Genomic DNA, 19,297 nt, shown 5'->3' on the forward strand with positions numbered 1-19,297 from the left:
GAAACCTTAATTTTTTTTCTTTTTTAGTAAGAGACGGGGTCTCACTATGTTGCCCGGGCTGGGCTTGAACCCCTGGGCTCAGGTGGTCCACCTTGGCCTCCCAAAGTGCTGGGATTACAGGTGTCAGCCACCGAGCCTGGCCTGGAACCTGTTTGTTTTGTTTTGCTTTTTTGAGTTGGGGTTCCGCTCTTTTTGCCCAGGCTGGAGTGCAGTGGTGCAGTCTTGGCTCACTGCAACCTCTGCCTCCCAGGTTCAAGTGATTTTCGTGCCTCAGTCTCCCGAGTAGCTGGGATTATAGGCGCCCACCACCATACCCAGCTAATTTTGTATTTTTAGTAGAGATGGTGTTTCATCATGTTGGTCAGGCTCATCTCCTGACCTCATGTGATCCAACTGCCTCAGCCTCCCAAAGTGCTGGTATTACAGGTGTGAGCCACTGCACCCGGCCCTGAAACCTCATATTTAATACAGCCAGCATCTCCAATCTTCACCCATGCCCTCTTTTGTATTATTCCATCTTGCAGTGGTAACTACCCAAGCCAGATACCTGGGAGGCCTCTTCCTCCTCCATATCCATGCAGGCCGCCTTTGTCTGTAAGTATTGGTTGAGTCCTGGACTCCAGTTACCTCAGAGAACTGCAATTTGTGCCTGTTTCTTTGAGGTCTGACATTCTCTGGAAATGAAATCCTGTGTCATGCCAAAACAGGTCAAGAAAATGACATTTGAACTGAGACATTAGTCCTTGTCCAGCTCCCTCTTCAAGGCGCTCTTGATGCCTCCCTCTTTTCACAGAAGTTGCTTCTGTTGACTACTCAGCTGGGAGGCTCTCCTGGTTTCTCTTCTCAGTTCTCTGCCATATTCCTATTCTGTTTCCTCGGCAGCCTGCTCCTCCTGGTTCCCTTCTCCTCGCTAGTGGGGTTCCTCAGGCTCTGCTCCCACTCACCCTATGTTCCCTTCCTGGGCAGATTCACCCACTCACCCCTCTGCCCTTGGTCTTCATTACCATTCTTGTGTCAGTGCGCCCAGAACGATGATCCTGGGCCTGACAACTCTCTGGAGCTCTAGGCCAGCTTCCTTGTAGACCTGCTCAGCTGTGTGATTTAAAGGCATCCGAGGCTGGGTGTGGTGGTTCATGCCTGTAATCCCAGCACTTTGGGAGGCCGAGGCAGGAGTTCGAGACCAGACCAACATGGAGAAACCCCATCTCTACTAAAAATACAAAATTAGCCAGGTGTGGTGGCACATGCCTGTAATCCCAGCTACTCTGGAGGCTGAGACAGGAGAATCACTTGAACCCGGGAGGCAGAGGTTGCGGTGAGCCAAGATTGTGCCATTGCAGTCCAGCCTGGACAACAAGAGCGAAACTCTGTCTCTAAATAAATAAATAAATAAATAAAGGCATTCTAAGTTCTGCATGACTCAAACTGAACTCACTCACCACCTTCCTACCACCCCACGCTGTGTGCTCGGCTTCTCTTTCCCAGCAGACATAACCACCATCCTTGTAATTGTTCAAGAATTAACCCACACCTCATCTTTTAATTCCTTGTCCACCACCATGCCCCATATTACCAAATCAAGTTAATTTTATTTATTTTTATTTTTTTGAGACAGGAGTCTCGCTGTGTTGTCTCAAGTTAATTTTAGCTCTTAACACATTTGGGCCAGGTGTGGGGGCTCACACCTGTAATCCCAGCACTTTGGGAGGCCTAGGCGGCCAGATCACTTGAGGTCAGGGGTTCGAGACCAGCCTGGCCAACATGATGAAACCCCGTCTCTACTAAAAATACAAAAATTAGCTGGGCATGGTAGTGGGTGCCTGTAGTCCCAGCTACTCGGTAGGCTGAGGCAGGAGAATCACAGAACCCTGGATGCAGAGGTTGCAGTGAGCTGCAGTTGTACCACTGCAGCCTAGGCAACAGAGTGAGGCACTGTCTCAAAAAGATAATAAAAAAAATAATGTCAGCAAAGCCTGAGTCCTGTCTTCTCACTCTCCCCCCTGGACAGCATGAGCTTCGCCACTCACTCTACCTTCTCCACCAACTACCTACCGGTCCCTGGGCTCTGTCCAGATGCCCAGCTATGGCGCCTTGCTGGTCAGCAGCCCAGTCAGCATCTATGCAGGCGCCAGGGGCTCTGGTTCCCGGATCTCCAAGTCCTGCTCCACCAGCTTCCGGGGCGGCATGGGGTCCAGGGGTCTGTCCGTGGGGATGGCTGGGGATCTAGCAGGAATGGGAGGCATCCAGAATGAGAAGGAGACCATGCAAAGCCTGAACGACCTTCTGGCCTCCTACCTGGACAGAATGAGGAGCCTGGAGACCAAGAACCAGAAGCTGGAGAGCAAAATCTGGGAGCACTTGGAGAAGAAGGGACCCCAGGTCAGAGACTGGAGCGATTACTTCAAAACCATCAAGGACCTGAGGGCTCAGAACTTCGCAAATACTGTGGACAATCCTTGCATCATTCTGCAGATCGACAATGCCCGTCTTGCTGCTGATGACTTTAGAATCAAGTAGGAGACAGAGCTGGCCATGTGCCAGTCTGTGGAGAGCAACGTCCATGGGCTCCACAAGGTCACTGATGACATCAATGTCACTTGGTTGCAGCTGGAGACAGAGATCGAGGCTCTCAAGGAGGAGCTGCTCTTCAAGAAGAAGAACCACAAAGAGGAAGTAAAAGGCCTACAAGCCCAGATTGCCAGCTCTGGGTTGACTGTGGAGGTAGATGCCCCAACTCTCAGGACCTCGGCAAGATCATGACAGACATCCGGGCCCAATGTGACAAGCTGACTCAGAAGAACCGAAAGGAGCTGGACAAGTACTGGTCTCAGTAGACTGAGGAGAGCACCACAGTGGTCAGCATGCAGTCCACCAAGGTTGGAGCTGCTGAGATGACTCACACAGAACTGAGATGTACAGTCCTTGGAGGTCTATCTGGACTCCATGAGAAATCTGAAGGCCAGCTTGGAGGACAGCCTGAGGGAGGTGGAGGCCTGCTCTACCCTGCAGATGGAACAGCTCAGCGGGATACTGCTGCACCTGGAGTCAGAGCTGGCATAGACCCAGGCAGAGGGACAGCACCAGGCCCAGGAGTAGGAGGCCCTGCTGAACATAAGGTCAAGCTGGAAGCTGAGATCGCCACCTACTGCCGCCTGCTGGCAGAGAGCGGGGACTTCAATCTTGGTGATGCCCTGGACAGCCACAACTCCATGCAAACCATCCAAAAGACCACTACCTACCAGATAGTGGATGGCAAAATGGTGTCTGAGACCAATGACACCAAAGTTCTGAGACATTAAGTCAGTGGAAGCAGGGTACCCTTTGGGGAACAGGAGGTCAATAAAAAGTTCAGAGGTAAAAAAAAACAAAAGACACAGTTGTGTTTTCTTATCATCCCACTGGCACCTACATCTTAAAAGCCACTGTGATCTCATCTGAAATATTGCCACAACTTTCCATTTGACCTCTCTCCATTGCTGCCCAGCCAACATCCAATCCCCCACCACCAAGCAGCCAGAAGGATCTTCCAAAAATCCAAATGTGACCATATCCTTTAAAACCCTTCAGTGGCTTCAGTTACCGTCAAAGCCCCACACCCCACAGGGTCCTGAAGACCCTGTGACCTCTGCCACCTGCCTACCTCTCCAACCTCGGCTTCTTGTGATTCTACATTTCAGAATCAAAACGTAGTCACTAGTGTTAAACAAAACAACCCTGACACCAAGAGCGAAACTCCCTCTCAAAACCCCAAAAAACCCTGACACATAGTCAGGGAAGGCTATGCAATGAATGCTTGTATGCCTAATAACAGAAACTATCACAAAAGACTCACAAACATCACAAAACCACCTTGCACAAAGGCCATCACAATGCAACTTTTTTTTTTTTTTTTTGAGACGGAGTTTCACTCTTGTTGCCCAGGCTGGAGCATAATGGCGTGATCTTGGCTCACTGCAACCTCTGCCTCCCAGGTTCAAGCGATTCTTCTGCCTCAGCCTCCCTAGTAGCTGAGATTACAGGCACGTACCACCATGCCCGGCTAATTTTTGTATTTTTAGTAGAGACAGAGTTTCACTATGTTGGCCAGGCTGGTCTTGAGCTCCTGACCTCAGGTGATCTTCCCGCCTCAGCCTCCTAAAGTGCTTGGATTACAGGCATGAGCCACTGCACCCAGCCCGGAATGCAACTTTATACAAAAAATACTTCTACAAGGACATCTGCTCAGCAACTGCCTGTACATCCTCACACTGCCGACACCCTTGTTAATGATCTTTGTAGCCAAAGATAAATTTAAAAATAATTACCTGCCCAGCGCAATGGCTCCCACCTATAATCCCAACATTTTGGGAGGCCCGAGGCAGGAGGATCGCTTGAGGCCAGGAGTTAGAGACCAGTCTGGCCAACATAGTGAGATCTTGTCTTTGAAAAAAAAAAATCAACTACGTGGGCTGGGCACGGTGGCTCATGCCTGTAATCCCAGAACTTTGGGAGGCAGAGATAGAAAGATCGCTGGAGCCCAGGAGTTCCAGCCCAGGAGTTTGAGACCAAAGCCAGACCCACCTCTTAAAAAAAAAAAATTAGCTGGGTGTGGTGACACCCGCCTCTGGTCCCAGCTCTTCAGGAGGCTGAGGCAGGAGGATTGCTTGAGCCCAGGAGGTTGAGGCTGCAATAAGCCAAGATTGTACCACTGCACCCCAGCCTGGATGACACAACGGGACCCTGTCTCAAAGATAAAAAATTTAAAAAAAAATTTTTTTTTTTGAGATGGAGTCTCGCTCTGTCGCCCAGGCTGGAGTGCAGTGGCGCGATCTCGGCTTACTGCAAGCTCCGCCTCCCGGGTTCCCTCCATTCTCCTGCCTCAGCCTCCCGAGTAGCTGGGACTACATGTGCCCGCCACCGCGCCTGGCTAATTTTTTTTGTTTTTTTTAAGTAGAGACGGGGTTTCACCGTGGTCTCAATCTCCTGACCTTGTGATCCACCCGCCTCGGCCTCCCAAAGTGCTGGGATTACAGGCGTGAGCCACCGCGCCTGGCCAAAAAAATAAAATTTTTAAAAAGCATAACCCTCATTTTATCCTTTATTTTTTATTTATTATTATTTTTTTTTGAGACGGAGTCTCGCTCTGTCGCCCAGACTGGACTGCAGTGGCCGGATCTCAGCTCACTGCAAGCTCCGCCTCCCGGTTTACGCCATTCTCCTGCCTCAGCCTCCCGAGTAGCTGGGACTACAGGCGCCCGCCACCTCGCCCCGCTAGCTTTTTGTATTTTTTTAGTAGAGACGGGGTTTCACCGTGTTAGCCAGGATGGTCTCGATCTTCTGACCTCGTGATCCGCCCGTCTCGGCCTCCCAAAGTGCTGGGATTACAGGCTTGAGCCACCGCACCCGGCCTTATCCTTTAAAAACCTTTGTCTGTTCCATAGCTTGGTTGATACTTGATCATCAAAAAGAACCAACCTTTGTCTATCCATGTGTGGTGGCATGCACGTGCAGTCCCAGCTACTCAGGAGGTTGAGGCGAGATCACTTGAGTCCAGGAGTCCAAGGCTTCCCTGAGCTATGATTGCATCACTACACTCCAGCCTGGGCGACAGAGGGGGACCTTGTTTCAAAAAACAAAACAAAAACCTTTGTCTTCCTTTACCTCCCCGAATATACAGTAGTTTGCTATGAGACATGTATTCCCATGGCAATGCTCTATTCCTGACTAAATACCTTTTTCTTCTAGAGAGCCTCTCTCTGTTAATTTAGGTTGACATATATGGTGTCAGAAATGGGACCTGAAAAAGATTAGTACTGGAAAAAATCAGTGATTCTTGGAACCGGTGTACAGTATACACTAGAGCCCTTTGAACTCACTGCTTCCATGGTTCACCTTTTCTGTCCTGGTGAGTTTTCTCTCAGGTTGAGCCTCCCTCTTTTTGGTAGAGGCTGTTTTGTTTTGTTTTAGAGACAGGGTCTCACTCTGTCCCCTAGACTGGAGTATAATGGCATAATCATAGCTCACTGCAGCCTTGAACTCCTGGGCTCAAGTGATCCTCCTGCCTCAGCCTCCCAAGTAGCTGGGACTATAGACATGTGCCACCACACTCACCTAATTTTTTTTTTTTTTTTTTTGAGACGGAGTCTCACTCTGTTGCCCAGGCTGGAGTACAATGGCGCGATCTCGGCTCACTGCAAGCTCCACCTCCTGGGTTCACGCCATTCTCCTGCCTCAGCCTCCTGAGTAGCTGGGACTACAGGTGCCCGCCACCACGCCCAGCTAATTTTTTTTTTGTATGTTTTGTAGAGACAGGGTTTCACCGTGTTAGCCAGGATGGTCTCGATCTCCTGACCCCATGATCCGCCTGCCTCGGCCTCCCAGAGTGCTGAGATTACAGGCATGAGCCACCGCGCCCAGACAACCCACCTAATTTTGTATTTTTTTTTTTTTTTGTAGCGATAGGGACTCACTATGTTGCCCAAGCTGGTCTTGAACTCCTGGCCTCAAGTGATCCACCCTCCTCGGCCTCCCAAAGTGCTGGGATTACAGTCGTGAGCCACTGTGCCCGGCCAAAACTGGGTTTTTTTTGTTTTGTTTTTTTTTTTGTTTTTTTTGTTTTTGATGGAGTCTTGCTCTGTTGCCAAGCTGGAGTGCAGTGGCGCCATCTCTGCTCACTGCAAGCTCTGTCTCCCTGGTTCACACTATTCTCCTGCCTCAGCCTCCCGAGTAGCTGGGACTACAGGCGCCGGCCACCACGCCTGGCTAATTTTTTTGTATTTTTAGTAGAGACAGGGTTTCATCGTGTTAGCCAGGATGGTCTTGATCTCCTGACCTCGTGATCCGCCCGCCTCGGCCTCCCAAAGTGTTGGGATTACAGGCATGAGCCACCGCACCTGACCAAAAAATGTGTTCTTTATTGAAAATAAAATAATAATTTTGTTTAATTTGGAGGTTATGTACGTTTTTAAAAAATATGGACTGGCTGGGCGTGGTGGCTCTTGCCTGTAACCCCAGCACTTTGGGAGGCTGAGGTGGGCAGATCACCTGAGGTCAAGAGTTTGAGACCAGCCTGGCCAACATGTCAAAACCCCATCTTTACTAAAAATACAAAAATTAGCTGGGCGTGATGGCTCGTGCCTGTAGTCCCAGCTACATGGGAAGCTGAGGCAGGAGAATCGCTTGAACCCAGAAGGAGGAGCTTGCAGTGAGCCGAGATTGCGTTACTGCATTCCAGCCTGGGCGACAGAGAGAGACTCCATCTCAAAAACAGAAAAGAAAAAATGGACTTATGAAGGAAATAGAAACAAGATAGTAAGAAACCAATAACTGAGAGAGAGAGATAAGAAGAAAGTTATGGATATGAAGTATATTTTTAATAAGGAAGGTTAGAAAGAAAAGAGAATAATTTTGTATGGGGAAGAATCTTTGGTAAATTTATGTTCTAAAGTAAAATGATTGGTATTTAACGAAGAGGAAGTATAAGACAGGGCAGAGAGTCAAAGCACATCTTCAGTGGTCCAAATAAGTCATGATGATGTTCATGAAGGGAGAATTTATGAAAAGCATTTTGTGTGTGATCAAGTTGGCTATAATTAGAAGGGAATTATTTATATGTCTTTCTAAAGATATATTAAAAATACACTGCTACAAAACTAAAAAATTCATATCCCCTATGTTAACCAGGTTTTCTTTTTCTTTTTCTTTTTTTTTTTTTTTTTTTTGAGACAGTCTCACTCTGTCGTCCAGGCTGGAGTGCAGTGGCACAATCTCGGCTCACTGCAAGCTCTGCCTCCTGGGTTCACACCATTCTCCTGCCTCAGCCACCCGAGTAGCTGGGACTACAGGTCCCCACAACCATGCCTGGCTAATTTTTTCTATTTTTTAGTGGAGATGGGGTTTCACCATGTTAGCCTGGATGGTCTTGATCTCCTGACCTCGTGATTCGCCCACCTCAGCTTCCCAAAGTGGTGGGATTACAGGTGTGAGACCCCACCCCCGGCCCAGGTTTTCTTCTTCTTTTTTATTTTTTTGAGACAGAGTCTCACTCTGTCACCCAGGCTAGGGTGCAGTGTCGCAATCTCGGCTCACTGAAACCTCCGCCTCCCGGGTTCAAGCAGTTCGCCCTGTCTCAGCCTCCCGAGTAGCTTGGATTACAGGCACGCCGCCGCGCCTGGCTAATTTTGTTGTTGTTGTTGTTGTTGTTGAGATGGAGTCTTGCTCTGTTGCCCAGGCTGGAGTGCAGTGGCACGATCTCGGCTCACTGCAACCTCTGACTCCCGGGTTCAAGCCATTCTCCTGCCTTAGCCTCCTGAGTAACTGGGATTACAGGTGTGTGCCACAATGACGGGCTAAGTTTTGTATTTTTAGTAGAGACAGGGTTTCACCATGTTAGTCAGGCTGGTCTCGAACTCCTGACCTCAGGTAATCCGCCCGCCTCGGCCTCCCAAAGTGCTGGGATTACAGGCGTGAGCCACCTTGCCTGGCAGGTTTTCTTTTTCTTTTAAATTTGTATTTATTTGTTGTTGTAGAGACGGGAATCTCACTATGTTACCCAGGCTGGTCCGGAACTCCGGGCCTCAAGTAGTCCTCATATCTCAGCCTCCCAAAGTGCTGGGATTAACAGGCCTGAGTCACCATGCCCAGCCAATTAAGTCTTTTTGAACTGGAATGAACTTCGGGATTTTGCAGTTGGGCCCATGGAGGGCCCCTAATGATGTATTTCTCAACTTGTAGAGATATTAAATGATTAGATTTATCTGGTAAGTTGTACAGGAAGCATTGTCAAGTGATAAATGATTCTATTACTAGATCTTTCAGTTACATTTATGGGTATGTTATTGGTATAAATATTTCAAAAATTATATAAATCCATAGATTCCTAACGTTATCTGTCATACTTTTGATTATGTTAATCTCTTCTAAAGTTAAATGTGTATGGATATTTTATTAATGTGATTTTTTTTTTTTTTTTTTTTTTATGAGACAGAGTCTTGCTCTGTCGCCCAGGCTGGAGTGCAGTGGCGCGATCTCGGCTCACTGGAAGCTCCGCCTCTCGGGTTCACACCATTCTCCTGCTTCAGCCTCCTGAGTAGCTGGGACTACAGGCGCCCACCACTACGCCCAGCTAATTTTTTGTATTTTGTTTAGTAGAGATGGGGTTTCACCGTGTTAACCAGGATGTTCTCGATCTCCTGACCTCGTGATACATCCGCCTTGGCTGCCCAAAGTGCTGGGATTACGGGCATGAGCCACCACGCCCAGCCGTGAACTTTTTGTTTTTGTTTTTGAGACAGAGTCTCACACTATTGCCCCAGCTGGAGTGCAATGGCACAATCTCAGCTCACTGCAACCAACGCCTCCCAGGTTCAAGCGATTCTCCTGCCTCAGCCTCCTGAGTAGATGGGACCACAGGCACCCGCCACCACACCTTGTTTATTTTTTGTATTTTTTAGGAGACATGGGGTTTCACTATGTTGGCCAGGCTGGTCTCGAACTCCTGACCCTGTGATCCACCCACCTTGGCCTTCCAAAGTGCTGGGATTACAGGCGTGAGCCACCGCGCCCGGCCAATTAATGTGAATATTCTACAGATTATATTCAATTTATGAATGCCTGATGTTCCTTATGTGACTCTGTCAGTCATGATTCTGGTTGTTATCTTAAAATCCTGTATATGGCCAGGTGCAGTGGCTCATACCTGTAATCCCAGCACTTTGGGAGGTGGAGGCAGGAGGATAGCTTGAGTCCAGGAGTTCTAAACCAGCCTGGGCAATATAGCAAGACTCCACTTCTATAAAACATTAGCCAGACATGGTGATGCACCCCTGTGGTCCCAACTACTCAGGAGGCTGAGGACCCTTCCTCTTTTAGAGAACCTCTTTCTGTTACTTAGGTTGATATTTTCACATCTACTTCTGCACTCTTTTTACTCCAACCATACGGGCCTTTTTTAAAAAAAAAAAAAAAAAAAAAAAAACAGTTTCACTCTTGTTGCCCAGGCTGGAGTGCTGGAGTGCAATGGTGCAACCTTGGCTCACCTCAACCTCTGCCTTCCAGGTTCAAGCAATTCTCCTCCCTCAACCTTCTGAGTAGCTGGGATTACAGGCATGCGCCACCACGCCCAGCTAATTTTGTATTTTTAGTAGAGATGGGGTTTCTCAGGCTGGTCAGGCTGGTCTCGAACTCCCAACCTCAGGTGATCCGCCTGCCTTGGCCTCCCAAAGTGCTGGGATTACAGGGGTGAGCCACTGCACCCGGCCCCATACAAGTCTTCTTTCTGCACCTCAAGTGGGTCATGTTCCCCACCTCAAGGAGTACACACATTTCCTTTCCTCTGAAATATTGAGTGCCCCAGGCCCATATTTGCCTTTTTTTTTTCTTTTTTTTCCAGATAGGGTCTTGCTTCATTTCCCACGCTGGAGTGCAGTGGCACCATCAAGCTCGCTGCAGCCTCTCCCTCTGGGGCTCAAGGGATCTTTCTGCCTTGGCCTCCCAAAGTGCTGGGATTATAGGCACAAGCCACCGCACCTGGCCAAATTAGTATAAATATTTTCCAAATATTGCATATGAGTGTGAATAATTTGCACAAGCAGGCCAGGAAGTAAATGCCAGGAATATTCATACTAAAAATTATTTGCTATTTATCTGAAATTCAGTTAACTGAGCATTCTGTATTTTTATTGGTTAACTCTAGCAACCCTACTCAACATAGGTTTGCAGAATAAACGTTCTGAATGAACATCAGCTCTGTCAGACGACTGACACCTTCTCATTAAATTATTTGTTCAATTACAAGAAGTTAAGCCCTTGAATGTAATGGCTGTGTCTGTCCTGTGCACCACTGGCCTCCATGCCTGACCCCGGGTAGACATTTCAATAAGTGTTCCTAGAATTGAAATAGAACTAAAAGGGGGACTTTTTCCGATGGTTACTTGCTTTCCGTGGCAGCTTGTCCACCCTGGAAGGAGTCTGGTGCAGCGGTAAGGAGAGCCTGAAGGGGGCAGTGTCACCCCCTGGCTCTGGCCTCCCGTTGTCCATCACCATGGGGAGGCGGGGCCTCAAACCGAAGCACATGAAGTCGGAACTTGGAAGGCAGAGGCGGCAAGACAGGTGGGCAGGCAAGATGGCTACTGCCAGGTGGGGTCTTACCTGCCCAGGTCCTCAATGTCATCCCTTTATTCCTCCCTTGTTATTCCCTGGCTCTCTGCAGTGTCTTCTGCTGAATGTCCCATGCAGGGCTCAGCTGGGCTCCATGAATACAAGAATAGCGACAATGCGGCCGGGCGCGGTGGCTCAAGCCTGTAATCCCAGCACTTTGGGAGGCCGAGACGGGCGGATCACGAGGTCAGAAGATCGAGACCATTCTGGCTAACACGGTGAAACCCCGTCTCTACTAAAAATACAAAAAGCTAGCGGGGCGAGGTGGCGGGTGCCTGTAGTCCCAGCTACTCCGGAGGCTGAGGCAGGAGAATGGCGTAAACCCGGGAGGCGGAGCTTGCAGTGAGCTGAGATCCGGCCACTGCACTCCAGCCTGGGAGACAGAGCCAGACTCCGTCTCAAAAAAAATACAAAAAACTAGCCGGGCGAGGTGGCAGGCGCCTGTAGTCCCAGCTATTCGGGAGGCTGAGGCAGGAGAATGGCATAAACCCGGGAGGCGGAGCTTGCAGTGAGCCGAGATCCGGCCACTACACTCCAGCCTGGGCGACAGAGTGAGACGCCGTCTCAAAAAAAAAAAGAAAGAAAAAGAAAAGCGACAATGATGGTAATTATTTTCATCCCTGGTTCCTGACAGTAATTTTGATTTAATCCTTCCCACTTTAGGCCCTGAAAGGTGATCAAAACCAGGCATTCAGATTCTCCAGGAAAGTGGATCTCATGGAATTATCTTAGCTAGCGTTGGTGCAGGGATACTAAATAGCATTACCTTTGTAGACTAGGGAATGGAGCCCAGAGAAGCTGAGGTCATTTGCCCAGGACAAGAAGTGAGACTTGATATTCCAGTGCAGAGGTGCGATTAGATGTATAGTCCCCAGCACAGACTGCGTGGAGTCTCCTATTCCCAGCATCCACACTAGCTAATCTAGGGGTCAGCTGACCACTCACTAACTTGACCTTGAACAAGTTATTCTAATCTGTTTGTGCTTATCTGTAAATGGGGCTAATAAGTGTCTTTCTCATAGAGTTGTGGGAATTTAGTGAAATAATCCAGAGCATTGCACAATGTAAGTGCTTAATCAGTGCAAGCTACCAATGTCACTATTGTTTGTCTCATCCATTCCTGAGACCTCCCAGGGCCCAACCCCACCCCAGCAGCTAGCTGTTAATGTTTGATGACTAAACATTACTATGAAGTGAAGTGATTCCCTAATTTGGCCTGAAGAGATGAATTACCTGGGAGGCACTTGCTACAAAAATCTATTCTCAGGCCCCTGCCTTAGAGACTCTAATTGGTGGGTCCTGGGAATCTGTATCTTTAAAAAAGCCTCAGGTGAAATCCATCTGTAGGCTGGTTTCAAAAGTCCTTATATAATGTAAGACCAGAAAGGCAGGGCGTGGTGGATCATGCCTGTAATCCCAGCACTTTGAGAGGCCAAGGCAGTTGGATCACGAGGTCAAGAGAAACCCAGTCTCTACTGAAAATACAAAAATTAGCTAGGTGTGGTGGCAGGCTCCTGTAGTCCCAGCTACTCGGGAGGCTGAGGCAGGAGTAATCGCTTGAACCCAGGAGGCGGAGGGTGCAGTGAGCCGAGATCATGCCACTGCACTCCAGCCTGGGTGACAGAGCAAGACTCCATCTCAAAAAAAAAAAAAAAAAGATGGGATAGTGCTACATTAAACACATTGTGACAGGGGTGGGTTGGAGACTTCTGGTGATTAGAAGTCTGGATTAGCTCAGCCCTTACAGGTTGCAAGAATTTAAAGTCATGATTACCTTTTCTGATTATAAAAATCATCTAGGGCTGGATGCAGTGGCTTACACCTGTAATCCCAGCACTTTGGGATGCCTAGGTAGGAAGATCGCCTAAGCCCAGGAGTTTGAGATCAGCCTGGGCAACATGGTGAAACCCCCTCTCTACAAAAAAATGTAAAAAAAATAGCCAGGTGTGGTGGCGCACACCTGTAATTCCAGTTAGGAGGCTGAGGTGGGAGGATCTTTTGAGTCCAGGAGGTGGAGGTTGCAGTGAGCCGAGATCCCGTCACTGCACTCCAGGCTGGGCAACAGAGTGATACGCTGTCTCAAAAAAAAAAAAAAAAATCTAGTCTATTTACATAGTCTCAGATGATTGCATACATTATTTAGAAAGGGAAAATTAGTGACTTTGTAGAATCACTGCTAGTGTCGAAACCTAGCTGATCCCATCTTAACTAAGCAATGAAAGTTACTATCACAGATAATGGAAAAGACCATAGGTGACTCAATGGGATGTACTGAAGAGGCAGCACCACTTCTGCCGTTCCAGGAAGGAAAACATAGAGGCTGAGTGTCATCATAAGGAAGCATCAGGCAAATCCAATTGGGGGAGTCCACAAATCTTTCAAAATGTCAAGATCAGAAACTCAAGATGCCTGACAACTAACTGCAATGCTGCATGATCCTGAATTGAATCCTTGAGGGTGTGAGGCTTGCTATAAAGGATGTTATTGGGCCAATTGAATATGGCCTATGGAATAAGGAATAAGTAATTGATCCATGTTAGATTTCCTGATTTTGATAATCATATCACAGTTATGTAACAGAATGTCCTTATTCTTAGCAGACATACAGTAAAGAGTATGGGGTAAAGGGGCATGACATCTCTAATCCACTCTGATATGGTTTAGAAAATAATAGTGTATGTGCATATAAAAAAATACATATACACACACATGAACACACAGGTAGGGTATAATAAAGCAAATATGCACAAATGCACAGTGTTAAAAATTATAATGCCCCTTGTTTAAAAAAAATAACAGGGAAGACAAATATAAAGAAGGAAGTGGAAGCCACTCCTCCTCCTACCGCCCCATCCCCCTCCCCCCCATCCCAGTCCCTGAGACAACCAGGATGACTATTTCAATCAGCAGTGAAACTCTTACATGTCTTTGGGTCATTATATATATATATTTTTTTTTTAATTTTTATTTTTATTGAGAGAGTGTCTTGCTCTGTTGCCCAGGCTGGAGTGCCATGGCGCAATCTCGGCTCACTGCGATCTCCGCCTCCCAGGTTCAAGCGATTCTCCTGTCTCAGCCTCCCAAGCAGCTGGGACTACAGGCACACGCTGCCATGCCAGGCTGATTTTTTGTATTTTAGTAGAGACAGGGTTTTACGATATTGCCCTGGCTGGTCTTGAACTCCTGAGCTCAGGCAATCCGCCCGCCTCGGCCTCCCAAAGTGCTAGGATTACAGGCGTGAGCCACCTTGCCTGGCCCGGGTCATTATAGTTTTGATTGAAACCAAAAATGCACGAATGCTTTACTGTCCATCTATAACTTGTGTTTTTCACACTGATACCTGTCAACATCTTTCCATGTTAATGTGGTATTATTTCCAATGGCCGCATGATGCTGCCTGATAGGGACGGAGCATACTTTGTTTAGCAATAGGTGTTTAGGTTGTTTCTAGCTTGACTCCTACAGACAGTACTAGAGTGAGCATCCTTAAAAATACATCTTCCCCAACTTGTCAGATTATTTTGTTTGTAGAGCTGCTGGGTCAAAAGGAGAAAGTCTCTGAGAAGGGACAGAGGCTGACAGTCTGGGGAGATTGTGAGAGAAAGACTGAGAGTCAGAGAGAGAGATCTATAGAAGCAGAGAGAGGGGGAAAGAGACAGATGCAGAGAAACAGAGGCTGGGTGCAGTGGCTCACGCCTGTAATCCCAGCACTTTGGAAGGCTGAATTGGGCAGATCACTTGAGTTCTAGAGTTCGAAACCAGCCCGGCCAACATGGCGAAACCCTGTCTCCACTAAAATTACAAAAATTAACTGGGCTTGGTGGCACACGACTGTAGTCCCAGCTGCTCAGAAGGCTGAGGCACAAGAATCTCTTGAGCCTGGGAGGCAGAGGTTGCAGGGAGCCGAAATTGCGCCACTGCACTCTAGCCTGGCCAACTGAGCGAGACTCTGTCTCAAAAAAAAAAAAGAGATGGAGAGAGACGAGAAAGAGCAAGGTTGATGGAGAGCGAGATTGGGAGAGTGACAGGGAGTTGCTTTCGATGGAGACTGAGAAGGAATTCTTCTGATCCATGGGGTCTCCATGGCCACAGGAATCTAGTCAGGAAAGTGACTAAGCGACTTTTAGGAACACACCCAGCGGATACAATCGTAGATGAGGTCAGAGTCCTTTGTGCAAGGATCTTCATGGGGCTATTGTTCCTGGAAAGCAAAAAATGGGAAACGACCTAATTGCCCATCAACAGGAGACTGGTTATAGATTGCGCTGGAAATGCTGCTAGGAGCCCATCTCCAAGTAGGGTTGGCAGATAATAGCAAATAAAACCACAGAAGGCCCAGTTAAAATTGAAATTAAAATGAAGAATGTGTCTCATGCAGCCTTATACACTAAAAACCTATTTGTTGTTTATCTAAACTTCACATGTAATTGGGCATCTGTATTTTATCTGGAAACTATTAATCTCCAAGATAAGTGAGAAAAGCCAGGTGAGGTCAGGAGAGGGGTTGCTCTTGGTGAGGGGGTGTGTGTGGGCTGCTGAGGTGGCCGTCAGTTTCAGCTCCTGTCCTGGGTGTGGTTACAATTGAAGGGAAGGGACTGACCCGGGGTCACAGAAGCAGAGGTTGAAGGGCTAGGCTCCACCCCAGGCTCCGTGCTCTGTAGTGATTTGTATATATGTGTTAAAAGTGTTAATGTTTTCAATAAAAGTATGACAAACAGACCATAGTTTTCTAAACTCCATTTAAGCATTTCTGGTTTAAAAAAATACTGGCAGTCTCAGCTGGGTGTGGTGGCTCACACCTGTAATCCCAGCACTTTGGGAGACCAAGGCGGGAGAATCACAAGTTCAGGAGTTCAAGACCAGCCTGGCCAAGATGGTGAAACCCCATCTCTACTAAAAATACAAAAATTAACTGGACGCAGTGGCAGGCGCCTGTAATCCCAGCTACTTGGGAGGCTGAGACAGGTGAATCGCTTGAACCTGGGCAGCGGAGGCAGCGAGATCACGCCATTGCACTCCAGCCTGGGTGATAGAGTGAGACTCCGTTTCACCAAAAATAAAACAAAATAAAGTAACAACAACAAAAAAAAACTGGCAGTCTCAGAAACTCTAAGGGGCCTCCCTGAACACTTTCATTTCCTGGAACACTCATCTGCCCCTGGGCTTTTTTATCACTGTCACCTGGAATGTCCTCTTACCCCACCCTCCGCCAACCCCCTCACTCACCTGCTCATGCCTGTGACCTCAAGCTGGAGTCAGCCTGGCTCTCACTCCTCTGAGTCACCTTAGGTGCCTCAGAGTTGCATGAACACTGAACCAGCTGTTACCCCTCCTCCCCCCTTGCCTGTGAGCTACGCGGTGCAGGAACCTTGTCTGCGCAGCTGGTTTATCACAGTATCCTAGCCCATTCAGCCAGGTACCCGCCACAGCTTGCTCACTACGCCTTGGGCATGTTAGTACAGCATCTCTCTGAGCCTCAGTTTCCTCATTTATAAAATGGAGCTGATAATCTTGCCTACCACGCAAGGCCAATGTGACAGAGATGGGAAAGGGAAATGGCATTAACATCACTAAGGTAATATTTGAACTGAGGCCAGCTCTGGGAGGATCTGGGGAAGGGTGTTCCAGGCATCCTTGGGGAAAAAAGAGACTGCAGGCAGCCACGAGAGCCAGGTCACTGTGGTCTGCGCGGCAGCCAAGTCCCTAAATCAGAAAAAGAAAACAAAAGAGTTTGCTCTCACTTTCCTCTTGCCAATACCTCTCACCTGCTGTGGGTCAAAGATGCACAAAGCTCTACAGGTATGAAGGTAGGTGCCGGTAGGGGAGCCAGGAGACCCTGGGGCTTTCCTGGAGGCAGGTTCAGCCTTCTGCCAGGCAGATGGAGAGAGCAGGGCTCTATCAGTGCAGTCTGATGGGTAAGGGGCCAAGGCTGAGACAGTCTGAATGAGAAGTGTGGGAGCAAGTGTGCATGTATGAGGCCCTGAGCCAGCCCACCCTGCAAGTGCCCAGAGACTCACCGGGGAAGGTGCCCTTTGCACTATAGGGACATCCCAATGGCCTATCTCAGGCCTTGAGCTCCAGAGGCATCGATCTCCCAGGTGTGGAACTGGGCTCTGGCAGATGTGTAATCGGACCTGGGCAGGTGCAGAGAGGCCTGGCTTCGGGGCCCAGCTCGGTCCCCACACATCCACCCTTGAAGGCTTCCACAACTTTCCTTTTTCCAAGGTGACCACCTCCTCCCACTTTGTCCGGGATTGCCCCAGAACACCCTCAGTGCCAGGCAAACTGGGCTGGTTGGTCACCAGACATATTACTCCGTCGGACAGAGGAAGAAGAGTCTCAGAGGCTGTCAGTATCTGTCTCATTTTTTGTGGCTGAGTTTTTTTCATGAAAAGTTTATTTGAAATAGTGATACATATCTGAAATAAAACATTCATATTCTTTCAAATGGCTTCTAGGCTGGGCTCACGCCTGTAATCCCAGCACTTTGGGAGGCCGAGGCAGGTGGATCACCTGAGGTCAAGAGTTCAAGAGCAGCCTGGCCAACATGGTGAAACCTCGTCTCTACTAAAAAAAAAAAAAATTAGCTGGGCGTGGTGGTGCACACTTGTAGTCCCAGCTACTTGGGGAGGCTGAGGCAGGAGAATCGCTTGAACCCAGGAGGCAGAAGTTGCAGTGAGCCAAGATCACACCACTGCGCTCCAGCCTGGGTGACAGAGGGAGACTCCATCTCAAAACAAAAACAAACAAACAAACAAAAAAAGATTTTTAGAGCCCAGGCACAGTGGCGCACGCCTGTAATCCCAGCACTTTGGAGGCCAAGGCAGGCGGATCACCTGAGGTCAGGAGTTCGAGACCACCCTGGCCAACATGGCAAAAACCTGTTTCTAATAAAAATACAAAAATTAGCTGGGCACAGTGGCATGTGTCTGTAGTCCCAGCTGCTCCTCAGGAGACCAGGCAGGAGAATCACTTGAACTTGGGAGATGGAAGTTGCAGTGAGCCGAGATTGAGCCACTGCACTCCAGCCTGGACAACAGAGCCAGACTCCATGTCAAAAAAAAAAAAAAGGTGCTGGGAGGTGGCTCATGCCTATAATCCTAGCACTTTGGGAGGCCGAGACAGGTGGATCACGAGGTCGGGAGATCAAGACCATCCTGGTTAACACCGTGAAACCCCATCTCTACTAAAAATAAAAAATTTAGCTGGGCGTGGTGGTGGGCACCTATAGTCCCAGATACTCAGGAGGCTGAGGCAGGAGAATGGCATGAACCCGGGAGGCAGAGCTTGCAGTGAGCTGAGATAGTGGCACTGCACTCCAGGCTGGGTGACAGAGGAGACTCCATCTCAAAAAACAAAAATAAAAAAAATGCTTGTAGAGAAAGAAGCCATCTTTCTTCCCCGCCCTGCTCCCGTGCTCTGAAGCAGCCAGCTTCTTGGATCTCTCAGAGACAGATATTATCTTATTTACTTCTGCACAAAAGGCAGCCTATTATATATGCTGTTCACCTGATATATTCTTTTAAGAGACGAAGTCCTGCACTCGCTTTGGCAGCACATACACTACATTTGGAATGATACAGAGAACATTAGCATGGCCCTTGTGCAAGGATGACACACAAATTCATAAAGCATTCCATATTTTTAATTAAAAAGAAAGAAAAAGTGATGGAGTCTTCTCTGTCACCCAGGCTGGAGTGCAGTGACATGATCATAGTTAGCTGCAGTCTCCAACTCCTGGGCTCAAGGGATCCTTCCAACTCAGCCTCTCAAGTAGCTGGGACTACAGGTGTGTGCCACCATACCCAACTAATTATTAATTTTGTTGTCGTTGACACAGTCCTGCCATCTTGCCCAGGCTGGTCTTGAACTCCTGGGCTCAACGGATCCTCCTGCCTTGGCCTCTCAAAATGCTGGGATTACAGCCATGAGCCACTGCACCCAGCCCGCTTGATTTTTTTTTTAAACACCTGTTTTTTGTTTTTGAGATGGAGTTTTGCTCTTGTTGCCCAGGCTGGAGTGCAATAGCGCGATCTTGGCTCACTGCAACCTCCGCCTCCCGGGTTCAAGTGATTCTCCTGCCTCAGCCCCCCAAGTAGGGATTACAGGCATGCGTCACCATGCCCAGCTAATTTTGTATTTTTAGTAGAGACAGGGTTTC

At 48.3% G+C, this 19,297-nt stretch overlaps 1 non-coding gene and 1 pseudogene across 1 annotated transcript; both read left to right on the plus strand.

Moving 5' to 3' along the window:
* The first annotated feature begins 1,960 nt into the window (after positions 1 to 1,960).
* On the plus strand, positions 1,961 to 2,791 carry LOC117068907 (annotated as a pseudogene).
* A 15,884-nt stretch (positions 2,792 to 18,675) lies between these two features.
* LOC117069188 lies at positions 18,676 to 18,782 on the plus strand. Its single transcript, XR_004431433.1, has one exon. It is a non-coding gene; the product is annotated as a U6 spliceosomal RNA (small nuclear RNA).
* Positions 18,783 to 19,297: the final 515 nt, after the last annotated feature.

This window comes from Trachypithecus francoisi, unplaced genomic scaffold (genome assembly GCF_009764315.1).
Source record: "Trachypithecus francoisi isolate TF-2019V2 unplaced genomic scaffold, Tfra_2.0 Lachesis_group21, whole genome shotgun sequence".
Lineage (NCBI taxonomy): Eukaryota > Metazoa > Chordata > Mammalia > Primates > Cercopithecidae > Trachypithecus > Trachypithecus francoisi.